Here is a 13,635-nt window from a genome sequence, read left to right as displayed (position 1 = left end):
AAAGGGAAACACCCTTCTCAGCAGTGAAATAACCCCGAAACAAGTACCAGCAACCTGGTTGACATGATCTTTGAAAGTCAATGACTGATCGAATAACACTCCCAGATTTTTTATGGTCTGTTTAGGGATTGGGGCAGGTCCCAGTTCAAGAGGCCACCATTCTTTGGACCATAATGTAACTGCTTCCCCATAGAGTACAACCTCAGTTTTAGCCACGTTGCACTGCAAGCAGTTGTCCACCATCCATTTAGAAACTGCCCTCATACCTTCTGCAAAAGTTCTTTGTAATGCAGGAGAGAAGGTCTTGAATGGGAACAGAAGTTGGGTGTCGTCGGCGTAGGACACCGGTATAAACCCAAAGGATCTCACTAAGTCAGCCAGGGGGGCCACGTACACATTGAATAATGTGGGGCTTAGGCATGAGCCCTGTGGCACACCCCTGGTGAGCTCCCTAGAGATGGATTTATGGGAGCCCAATCTGACTTCTTGAGAGCGACCCGAAAGAAAGCTCTCCATCCAGGACAGAGCTGTGCCTCCCATACCCATCTCTCTCAGACGACCGAGAAGCAGTTCGTGGGACACCGTATCGAAGGCAGCGGATAAGTCCAATAGCACCAGAATCATCGATCCTCCACTATCCAGCGTCATCCTGATGTTATTGGTGACAGCCAGTAGGGCGGATTCGGTGCTATGGTTGGGCCTAAATCCAGATTGTGAAGGATCTAGGCCATCCGCTGTCTCGATATAGTTTGAAAAGTGGGTGTTCACGTGCTTCTCTGTTAGCTTGCCGATGTATGGTAAGAGAGAGATAGGTCGGAGGTTAGATAGATCCGTCCAGGGTAGGGTCGCCTTCTTCCTAATTGGGTTTACTACCGCAATCTTCCATTCCATGGGGACTTGTCCTTTGGCCAGGGAGGTGTTCATGACTGCCTGGATCGAGGGACCTAAGATGGAAATCAGAGGGGCCATCATTTTAGCAGGAAGGAAGTCATTGGGAGAGCCAGTTTTCATACGGCTGACAAGGGTTGCCAGGTCTTGATCTGTGACTGGAGGAATGACAAGTAGGGAATTTGTGACCTGAGTGACGGATTTAGCTTCGGGAGGGGATACAGTGACCCCACCTTTAGAGGTTAAAATTTTATTGTAAATCAAGTTTATTTTGTCTTCAAAGAACTCAGAAATTTCGTCACAGAGTAATTGTGAAGCATCCTCGGTACTTTCAGTGGCTGTGGGTTTAATAAAATTTTGCAAGATTTTAAACAATTCACGCGGACAGTTTCCTGCCTCCTCCAGTTGTACGGAGAAATGGGCTTTCCTAGCTAATTTGATTTTTTTATAATATGATGACTGAACCTCATGAAAGGTTTTCCCAGCCTCTTCATTTTTAGATGTTCTCCATATTTTTTCTAGTCGTCTGCATCTTTGTTTTTCCTTTCTAAGATCAGCTGTATACCATTTCTCTTGTTTGGTATGGAGGTATTGTTTGTGTAGTTTGAGGGGGGCAAGGGTGTCAATTGCGGATTTCAAGGATTTATTAAATTTCTCCAATGCCGACTCAGCTGTGTCCGCAGCCGTGACTATCGGTTGCACCCAGTATTCGTGCAAATTGGTCACAGAAATTTTGTGCCATTCTCGGCGAAGAATTGGCGGGGACGGGGCTTTTTGAGCTCGTTTAGTCGGTCCAGCCAGATGGAACTCAATCAAAAAATGATCTGACCAGAGGATCTTTTTAGCAGGAAGACATCTTATTTTGGTGCAGTTGGAAAATATAAGGTCGAGGGAGTGACCACCTATATGTGTGGCACCGTTGTTCATTACTTTGAGCCCCAGATTAGATAAATCAGTTGTTAAATGAGTTGTTTCTGGAAGTTCTGGGTTGTCCATATGTATATTAAAATCCCCAAGGAGGATAAAATCCTCCTTGGCTTTCATATGGGGGCTAGTGTTTCAAGGAGGAGCAGAGCAAAGTCAGGATTGGGGACTGGTGGGCGATACAGCAGAGCTCCTTTCCAGGATGTGCTTCCTATTGTAATTTTAAAAATCATAATTTCCATCATTGGGCTACATATTTTGTCTAAAATTGTTACCTTAAACATATCCTTGAATATGACCGCTAAGCCGCCTCCTGTTTTATTGGGCCTGTCAACATGTATAATTTTAAAGCCTGAGGGAACACCCAACACAATAGCTGGTGTTGTATGGGGTTTCATCCAGGTCTCAGTAAAAAAACAAATGTCCGGTTGTTCAGAAAAAATAAGATCCCAAATCTGTAGTTGGTGCTTAGGCATGGAACGTACATTTAAAAGGAGACATTTAAATTCCGGGGGAGTTATAGTTCTAGTAGCTTTGTCGTGAATGCTATTTCCTGCCGTGTCTGACTGGAAACGACATTGAAGGCAAGAGAAACTCCCTTCAAGCTGTTTATACTGTAGCCGTGTATCACACTTCACCCTGGGCTGTAGCTGTCGGAGGGTTTCGGGTGTGTAAGAAACATGGTTAGTACCTTCTGTGCCGGCTATCATCATAGGGTCGCCTTATAGCCTCTGTGCCTCAGTCTGCCTCGTCCTGTCGCGGACGGGCGCAGACGGGCAGCTCTTTGGCTGGTCTTCGGCGGCGCTTCGGCGATGCTGCGCGCGATCGCTGCGCGCTCACAAAGGGGCGATGGCTAAATAGGCCCTCCAGATTAGTGCACTAGAGCGCTAACTGCTCGTGGAGTGTCCCGGCAGGAAGTGACTGGCTCTCCCTGGCCCGCCCTCCGCGCAACGGTACTGGTTACCGCGTCGGAACGGGGCGGGGCAGGAGAAAAGACGAGCACAGGCTTCTTTAGGTATGTGATTTTAGTTTCCCTCCTCCTTGCAATCAAGAAAAGGGCTATGAGGTTCAAAATCACCCCAGTGTGAATATGTGCGTGTGGTTTCCAATGAAATGCGTGTCACAAAAAATAAGTGCTCAGGCTAAAACATCGTTCATGATTTCAACAATGCAATATTAAAAACGAGTATTTTAAAACAGACAGGCAAATCACTTTTTACAACCCACCACAAATAGGAAAGGCACGGGGCACAATCGAGGTTACTTGACTGGCTAAGCGGAGTAGAGACTCTGCCACCGTCTCACGTCCGCAGCTGACACAGGTCAAGGCTCCGCCTAAATAGGCCCTCCAGATTAGTGCACTAGAGCGCTAACCGCTCGTGGAGTGTCCCGTCAGGAAGTGACTGGCTCTCCCTGGCCCGCCCTCCGCGCAACGGTACTGGTTACCGCGTCGGAACGGGGCGGGGCAGGAGAAAAGACGAGCACAGGCTTCTTATCTTGTTTTAGATGAAATAAGGCCTATCTTGCAACATGGTGCATGTTTTGCATCACTGCTGCATCGGTTTCATGTGGCACGGGACTTTACAGCATGACACATCTGCCTAGATGCATCAATTTTTAAATATGTCGCCACATAGCAAATCTTTTGCACCACCGCTGCGTCACAAAAGTGACGCACAGCGGCGCAAAAGAGGCACACACCTATCATAAATCTGTCCCTAACATGTTAAATGATTGATTCAGGATGACGATAAGGTGTGGCCTATCCAGAGGTTTGTTTAAGGTGAGGCCTACTCAGGGTTGCAGATTAAATTTACGCTTGTTGAAGAGTATAGAGGAGATAATACATGTGAAGACCTACCAATGAAGTAAGTCATGTCCACTTCACTCTTGAACAAAGGCCAGACCTCTTCTGTGTCCGTGGACAGACCTAAACCTCATCTGCACAATGTCATTCGTAAACTTAGGAAACACAGGTGATGTAATTGAAAAATGTGGAGTTTCTTTTCCTCATTTCACAATCACATCACCTGTGTTTCCTTTCCTTAGGTATCTCATAGTGCAGATGGACTCTAGCATATGAAAGAGTACACATAAGTTGAGCAGTGTATACAACAATTTTGACATTTACAGAAGATTCAGCTTCTTATCTTGTTGGAGATGAAATGAGGCCTGTCTTGCAACATGGTGCATCTTTTCCATCACTGCTGCATCGGTTTCATGTGGCACGGGACTTTACAGCATGACACATCTGCCTAGATGCATCAATTTTTAAATATGTCGCCACATAGCAAATCTTTTGCACCGCCCCTGCGTCACAAAAGTGACGCACAGCGGCGCAAAAGAGGCACACACCTATCATAAATCTGTCCCTAACATGTTAAATGATTGATTCAGGATGACGATAAGGTGTGGCCTATCCAGAGGTTTGTTTAAGGTGAGGCCTACTCAGGGTTGCAGATTAAATTTACGCTTGTTGAAGAGTATAGAGGAGATAATACATGTGAAGACCTACCAATGAAGTAAGTCATGTCCACTTCACTCTTGAACAAAGGCCAGACCTCTTCTGTGTCCGTGGACAGACCTAAACCTCATCTGCACAATGTCATTCGTAAACTTAGGAAACACAGGTGATGTAATTGAAAAATGTGGAGTTTCTTTTCCTCATTTCACAATCACATCACCGGTGTTTCCTTTGCTTAGGTATCTCATAGTGCAGATGGACTCTAGCATATCAAAGAGTACACAGAAGTTGAGCAGTGTATACAACAATTTTGACATTTACAGAAGATTCAGCTTCTTATCTTGTTGGAGATGAAATGAGGCCTGTCTTGCAACATGGTGCATGTTTTGCATCACTGCTGCATCGGTTTCATGTGGCACGGGACTTTACAGCATGACACATCTGCCTAGATGCATCAAGTTGTAAATATGTCGCCACATAGCAAATCTTTTACACCGCCGCTGCGTCACAAAAGTGACGCACAGTGATGCAAAAGAGGCATACATGGCTATGTAAGTTAAATAATCAAAATCTAAATTTGCCAAGCACACATGGGTGTGTATTTACAAGGACCTTCCACCACGAGGAAATGTCTTTAATTAAAATGGGAGAAATAACATCAAAGGGACTCAACTGCCTTTTAAATGTACCCCAAGCAACCTATGAAACTCTAGCAGTACATATCAAGAAACCTAATTGATTTCAGAAATCGTTTTTAAACACATCATCTAAATCAATGATATACCTACATTCAAGGGGAAATGACTTAAAATGGCCTAAGACACATGAAAACGTTTTTTTAAGGTCCTTGCACCATTTTTGGGTCACTTTTAACATGGCTATGTTAGTCAAAGGATTAAAATCTAAATTTGCCAAGCACAGATGGGGGCGTATTTACAAGGACCTTGCACCACGGGGAAAGGTCTTTAAATAAAATGAGAAAAATAACATCAGAGAGATTCAAATGCCTTTTAAATATACCCCAAGCAACCTATGAAACTCTAGCAGTACATATCAAGAAACCTAATATTTTTCAAAAAACGATTTTAAACACATCATCTAAATCAATTATATACCTACATTCAAGGGGAAATGACTTAAAATGGCCTAAGACACATGAAAGCGTTTTATTAAGGCCCTTGCACCATTTCTGGGTCACTTTTAACATGGCTATGTTAGTCAAAGAATTAAAATCTAAATTTGCCAAGCACAGATGGGGGCGTATTTACAAGGACCTTGCACCACGGGGAAAGGTCTTTAATTAAAATGAGAAAAATAACATCAGAGAGACTCAAATGCCTTTTAAATATACCCCAAGCAACCTATGAAGCTCTAGCAGTACATATCAAGAAACCTAATATTTTTCAAAAAACGATTTTAAACACATCATCTAAATCAATTATATACCTACATTCAAGGAGAAATGACTTAAAATGGCCTAACACACATGAAAGCGTTTTTTAAGGCCCTTGCACCATTTCTGGGTCACTTTTAACATGGCTATGTTAGTCAAAGAATTAAAATCTAAATTTGCCAAGCACAGATGGGGGCATATTTACAAGGACCTTGCTCCACGGGGAAAGGTCTTAAATTAAAATGGGAAAAATAACATCAGAGAGACTCAAATGCCTTATAAATATGCCCCAAGCAACCTATGAAGCTCTAGCAGTACATATCAAGAAACCTAATATTTTTCAAAAAACGATTTTAAACACATCATATAAATCAATTATATACCTACATTCATCGGGAAATGACTTACAATGCCCTAAGACACATGAAAGAGTTTTTTTAAGGGTCACTTTTAACATGGCTATGTAACTCAAAGAAACAAAATCTATTTGTAAAACACTTGACACAAAGCAACATTTTAAATACAGAACTTTCTTCATAATTTTCTCCCTAAAGCATACTATTGTCTATCTAAATTAAATGAATCTTTTCTCACCTTAGCAAATACTTTATGAGTTTCAAAACAGTCTCAGAAACACACCAATTTGTCTTTAGCAGAGCAAAAGGTATGCACTCCAGAGTCTGCAGCTATCAAAAGCACAGAAATGCTGTAACTCATCACACATATCTCTCATGTCACCCAATCAAAACTCTTCCCTCACTTTTTTCAAATCAACACCCTTCCCCCCTCTGCCCTCTCTGCCTTTTTTGCATAGCAACCACCTCCTGAAAGACCTCTGATGTTTGCAAGTTCACACAACAATGTTTCAATTGAACTCTGAACTCTCAGTGCACCTGCATATCCAGTGCAATCTTTCATTAAATGATTTTTTCTGACCATTCAAATTACATCTTTCAAAGAACTCATCCATGCACCCTAACTTTCTGTTTTCAGCAATCAAAATCCACCAATCACTGCTACTGCTTCCTTAACATAGAAACTCCACAGTTTTTTTCATTTTAAACTCTTATTTTTCCAACTGCCATTTCATTGCCACACTTCATCTGACTGCAGCAGAACCTTCTCTCACCATGTTTTCTGTCTGGATTGTTGGACATAGTTACATCTACTGGGCTCAGAGGTATGCTGAGAACAGAAATTTACCTAACCTCAATTTACAAGATGTGGAAATTAAGTGGTTTGGCCACAGAGGATTAAAATGTCACCAATTGATACCATTGGTGAAAACCTTTATGCATTTGCCTAAACCTGACCTGTTAATTTTGCACTGTGGAGGTAATGACTTGGGCACTTTGACTGGTGTAGGTCTGGAAATGCTTTTAAAGGACACCTTTAGAGCAATTGATGGCACTTTTTCCTCAAACGGCCTTGGTATATTCAAATATATGCCAAAGACAGAAATGGAGGTGGTCGAACCAATTTTGTCCACAAATTGAGAAATCGAGGAAGCATGTAAACAAATCTGTTTCAGCTTACATGAGAGACCATGGAATGGGCTCCATGTACAACAATAACTTGCGTTACTACATGCAAGATATCTACAGAGGAGATGGAGTTCACTTCTCAGATGAAGGGAACAGAGTTTTCATTCTGAATTTAAGACTGTGCATTGGTACCTACTTATAAGTACCTAAATGTACCATAAGCCCAAAAGCTCTTCTCAGAGCTACCCTACATCTGATCACTCACAATTATTATTTTACTCTAACTTTTTTCACTAATTTTCAACAAAGTACGCTCCCCGGAGCGCTACCCGGTACGCGAACCGGAAGCTAACCGCGCGAATTTTTTAAAAAAAATGTTTTTTTTTCGCACATATGGGCCACCTCAGCCATCCTCAGAAAACCTAGGGGGTCAAAATACGTCTACCGTGTCCCCTTCTACCCATTCTGAACATTATTTGCCCTCCATCCTGTATCTTAATTCGACTGAAACACAAAATGGTGGACTCCCGTAACGCTGCAGGTTCGCGTACCGGGGCGCTCACCGGGAAGCGCTCCATTAAAAAAGGTGGGAAAGTAATTTACAGAAGAAACCCTGGAGACACTTTCACCAAATATAGATTTGCTCATACTACATACCAATCCCTACCATTTTCACAAATTTGGTTGGAATTCCATTTAGCCATTTAGCCTGTAGACCTCTCTAAATACCCTGAGGTAAATTACTTCACAAAACACATCTGAAGTGTTGGAATTGACAACCAATGAAAATGTTACTTTCTTTTCCATTTTTTTTTCCTGACATTTGATTGGTTATGTACCTAAACATAAAGGAAGAGAAGGAAACACAGCCATTTTGACTACTACTTCCTGGTGTACATTTCAATAGGATTTTCACTAATAACTTCAACTTCTTTTTAAAGGTAAGTTGGTATTTTAAAAACTGAAGTATATTGTGCACTTTAAGTTAATATGGTAAACTTTTTCTGATAGTTATATACTATCCCTCTGTAGTAGTTATAGATTTAGATAGACTTCTCTGTTATAGTTATGGATGGAGTTAGGCTTGTCTTTTATAATTATGAATTTACTTACGTTAAATCACATACACTTTTTTATATTCCTACTTCCACTCTGATACTATACACTGCCCAAAGATAAATTCACTGTTAAAAACTGCCTATCTAAAATTAATCCCAACAGTGCCCTATCTCTACTAATATATATTTTTTTTATGCAAATTTCAGGCAAAATGGAAGGCGAACAGAAAGTATCATTTGAAATTGTCCTTGCAGAGACCAACGGAGAAATCATTGATCCAAATGATATTGAATTTATGGATGAAACTTGGGACCAAGAACTACTGCAATGTGTGCAATCAGAGATGTCCTCCTTGAAAATGAGGACATTTTACACACTCAAACATTACAAGCTATGTTCAATGAAAATAACGACATTTCAGACAGTGAAATGGTAGACATTTTATTAAATTTTGAAACACAATGACAATAATAAATAATTGTTTAAAAAAAATAAAAAAAATCAACAAAACAAACAATCAATTAACATACAATATTTAAAAAGTCTATCATTCTTTTTTCCTAATAGTATGCTCCCGGGCCGCTTCCCGGTTCGCGAACCGGGCGCTCCCCACGCAAAAAAAACAAATTTTTTTTTTAGTTTTTTTGCCCCGCGGGGCCCTTTTAAAGCCTCCACATCAAACCTAGGGGGTCAGGGAGGATCTACTATGCCCCCTTATGGTCATTTCCCCCTTTGTTTTGGCCTCCTCTTGTCTCTCGATCCTACCGAGAGACAAGATGGCGGCCGCTCCGGACTGTTTAGAATGTTGACAGACACCGGAGAGCCAATCAGCTTCGCTTCGCGAAGTTCCGTTACGCGTCAAGTACGCGAACCGGAGCGCTACCCGGAGCGCGCTTACAGATATATATCTTTTTTTTAACGTTAATTTCTCAAAATCCACTGGAGCACATATATTGAGACCTAGCAAAGGCACATTGGGCTAACAGTCCCTACAATTTTGCTAAGTTTCGTGCAAATCCATTCAGCCGTTCGGGCTAAAAGTGAGGCCAACCGCCCTATGGAAATTAACATGGGAAAAACGTGTTTTGGGACCCCCCTTTTTTCTCGGCCCCCCCTTGAGGAACCCCCCCCAAATTTTCAGGGGCTGCTCAGAAACAAAATGTTCCATTTTCCTGAAAATTTCAGCCAATTCCGTCCACAAACGCCAAAGTTATTAGACATAGAATACTCAAAAATCCCATAGAGAAAAAATCCTAACTATATATACCTACTGGCGACCGCCAGTAGGTAATATATATATATATATATATATATATATATATATATATATATATATATATATATATATATATATATATGTATATATATATATATTCACTGAAAAAACCATAGGTTATAGACCATATATAGTTAGGAATTAGCATTTACAAAACCTTGAAAATTCACTGAAAAAACCATAGGTTATAGACCATATATAGTTAGGAATTAGCATTTAAAAAACCTTATTTTACTCACACAAAACCATTGAAATTCCATATATAGTTAGTTGCACTAACTATATATCGCGCACCCGCAATCCACTGCTGATGATGTCACATATTACATCATTCATGACATGGTCAGTGACATCACTGATGACATCACTGATGACATCTCAAATGACATCACTGATGACATCACTGATGACATCTCATTTGACATCAATGACCACATCACTGATGATATCATTCATGTGACAATACAATGCATCTCCTCACATTTTAATGTAACCTGTTTCACCCAGTGTTAAATACAGAATATAATTTTTGAAACCATTGACACACCAATACTAGTTACTACATACGCACTCACTGATTCCTACGTCTACACACACCTTCACTCATTCACCCATACAATCATTCATACATACAATCACTCATCTTTACAACACTATCATATGCACTCATACACCTATACAAACACTCACAGTCTCCCACTCATCCATGGAGTTACTCACACACCTAGTCAGTCCTGTAAAGAATCAATGACACTTCCATTTTCTTGTCTATACAGTTAAACATAGAGCACCTTACATTTTCAAACATATACTAACACATACTTACCTTGTTATACAATCATTGATACAAGTACACATTGATCTGCACAGAGTCACACACCTCCCAGCCAGCCACACACACACTCAGTCTCCCATACAAATACTTGGACAATCAATCAGTAACCCATATAGTTAATCATATAGCTACTGATCAACACATGCAGCAGTTTACAGAACAACAGACATAATGATGCACAAATTAAGACACTTTAGTCACTAACCCATGCACTCAGTGAGACACATTTAATCACTCACTCATACATTCAGTCATGCACCTACTAAATCCTTTGTCCAGACACTTATACTTCCACTCATTCTTCAATATGTAAGACACATTTTAACTTTACAGAAACATACAGTCACTGGATGTTGTCATCAGTGATGTCATCAGTGATGTCATTTGAGATGTCATCAGTGATGTCATCAGTGATGTCACTGACCATGTCATGAATGATGTAATATGTGACATCATCAGCAGTGGATTGCGGGTGCGCGATATATAGTTAGTGCAACTAACTATATATGGAATTTCAATGGTTTTGTGTGAGTAAAATAAGGTTTTTTAAATGCTAATTCCTAACTATATATGGTCTATAACCTATGGTTTTTTCAGTGAATTTTCAAGGTTTTGTAAATGCTAATTCCTAACTATATATGGTCTATAACCTATGGTTTTTTCAGTGAATTTCAATGGTTTTTTAATAGCAAATATCATAAGCTGTCGAATGTCAAGTACGTGGTAAGTGAAAACATTTTCGTGTTTATGCACACTGATCTGCTTTGAATGGTGCCCCCCCCCTCATTTCTATTAGGAGTACTCTCTCTTTGCACATAGTGAAGGGTAGTTAACGCAGGCCTTTGCCCCCGTTGTAATACGTCGTGCCTGCTTCTCTCTCCATTTGATTGATTGTTATCCAAGTATTTACTGTTTTAGAATTGGTTCTCTTTGGTTCATTCTCTATTTACAAACAAACACAGAGTCGCAATACTCTGTTTAGTCTTCGCAGATAACGAAAAATCGTGTAAAAAAAAAAGAAAAGGAATCGAGCAAAATCAGTAGGCCACAAATGGGATCTCTTCTTGACCTCGCTAAAATAGAAACATTAGGAACAACCCCTCATGACAAATACAAAACTAGTGAGATGAACTGAACTCCACACAATGATGGCTGCAAAACAGCTTGGCTCCGCCACCCACCCCGCCCAAAATAACGATAAAGAGCGGCTGCCATGATTGGTTGCGGAATGGCCACGACGGAGCTACGAAATGGTGCTGCTCTCATGCTAACCCCAGCTTCAGTCTGAATATCCAGAAACACTGTAGACTACCAATTCGATCAGTTCCGGTAGCGCCCCAATGTAACCCGGTAGAGAAGAACTAGCCCTCCCCTCTTTGACTGATGGTTCTTGTTGCCTGTCCCTTCTGTTGTCATTTAACAGAACTATTTAGCCTGCTGAAAGGGGTTGTGTTCCAACCGCTGGTTGGTGGAGACATTTTGACTATATTCTGGACCTGCGTTGTCGCGTAATGCGTCATATGACGCGCCGCGTTAGCGCATCCGGTAGTCATCCGGGGCGCGCAGCGCGTAACGTAAGCATAACAAGTCATGTGACTTGTTAATAAAACTTTTCATTGGTTCATTTTACTTTTCTTATTCTAATGATGAAAGGCTTGGTCATATGACCTAAAAATTACGATTTTTATTACTTCCGAACATTATTTTTTCTTAAATATATGTTATAATGTTCCAGGCTGATGTACTTTCCCGGAAAATTTACAACTGTCCTGCAAGTAAAATATATTCTTTTTTCGAGAAAAAGAGCGTTTCTTCGTCCCATGACGGAGCCGTTGAGCAAAAGAGGGTCGACCTGCTGTCTTAGTCGCCGATACGCCTGAATATGAGATTCTTATCGATCACTTTATGTTGCAGGAGTAGAAAACACAACAGCCCTTGACCATTTATCTTTACTGCGTTCCTTCGAATTATACCTTTTACCCTTCATGTAATTGGTCTGCTTTATTTCACTTGCCTTTTACTGATTCTAAAACAGTGACTATTATTAAAAACTTTACCAATGTATATACTACTACCATGTTTTCTTTTAAAAACCTTTATTGTGAAAATTTCATTATACAAATACGAGCCTATAACCACGTGGGCCGGCCACGGAGCAAACTGTAATCGTATATGATGAGTAGACATTTACACTGTAGAGGAACGTAACGGGCGGGCCATTAGGTTGCAAGAACTAAGGTGTCTAACAGTTACGGAATCGGTGGACGTACATTTTATAATTAAAATACGACAGGGCCAGTTACAATAAAATTATCTAGATATACATTTGCGGGCAAGTACCATGGGTGACGTTAATTCGAACTTTCAATAGTACAGTAATCAATAACACATCAGAACTTAATATCAATAGGGATGTCGAAATATTCAATCAATTCTCGTCCCCGCCCGCCATGTGCTTCAAAACTGCATACGTATCTCGTGATTTCAAGGTTCTGCAACCAGTACACAACAAGGAGTTACGAGTCCCATTTATTCCGGCGCCATTTTGGGCGAGGACGGGCAGGTCCAGGATATAGTCAAAATGTCTCTACCAACCATCGACTATGATGATGTTCATATGCTGTATTTATTAGAGTAACACTCATCTGTCCACATGAAATTAATTTGCCACAATCTAAACATGTCATTTTAATCTTTCCAAAGTTCTTCTAAATATTTGGGACCGTTTCCCTTGCCTCTGATGCTGTCAGTGCCACTTCTTTGATGAATGTACTAGCAAGTCAGGGGTTCTCCTCCAAATCTCTCTTTTATGCAGCACTATAATTAATTGGTGCCACCTCTCCATATGACGATGCATGGTATAGTTACCATAACTATAGTTTTTTTTCGGTTCCTCTGGAGAGTTCATCGTGGCAGATGAAGCGTGTAACGTACCGGGCATTTACCTTTTTTTGCATGTACAGGAAAGGAAAAAAAAAATCGAGCGTCCGAGTTCTAAGGTGTCCCAGGGCCATTTTAGTGGACCAGGCCCAAATCCAAAGAACAGGCCGCCATTTTGAGAGTCCTGTTGCAGCCGCCTGTCGCTGTAGCATCAAGAGCAGCCGAAACTCAGCTGAATGGCAACTGAAACGGTAAAGGGGCGCCCCACTACAGCAGACGAGCCTCCACCTAGGAAGGCCCGTTCACGCCGCCTCCCCCCCCCCTTCGGGCACCCCACGCCGTTATTCGGAGCAGTATTGTAGGATGGCCACACCAGTGCGGCAACTTGCTAGACATCACCTCGGTGGTAACCGAATCTCAACGCCTTGTGGT

This window comes from Lissotriton helveticus, chromosome 8 (assembly GCF_964261635.1).
Source record: "Lissotriton helveticus chromosome 8, aLisHel1.1, whole genome shotgun sequence".
Lineage (NCBI taxonomy): Eukaryota > Metazoa > Chordata > Amphibia > Caudata > Salamandridae > Lissotriton > Lissotriton helveticus.
Note: the sequence above shows the minus strand (reverse complement) of the source record.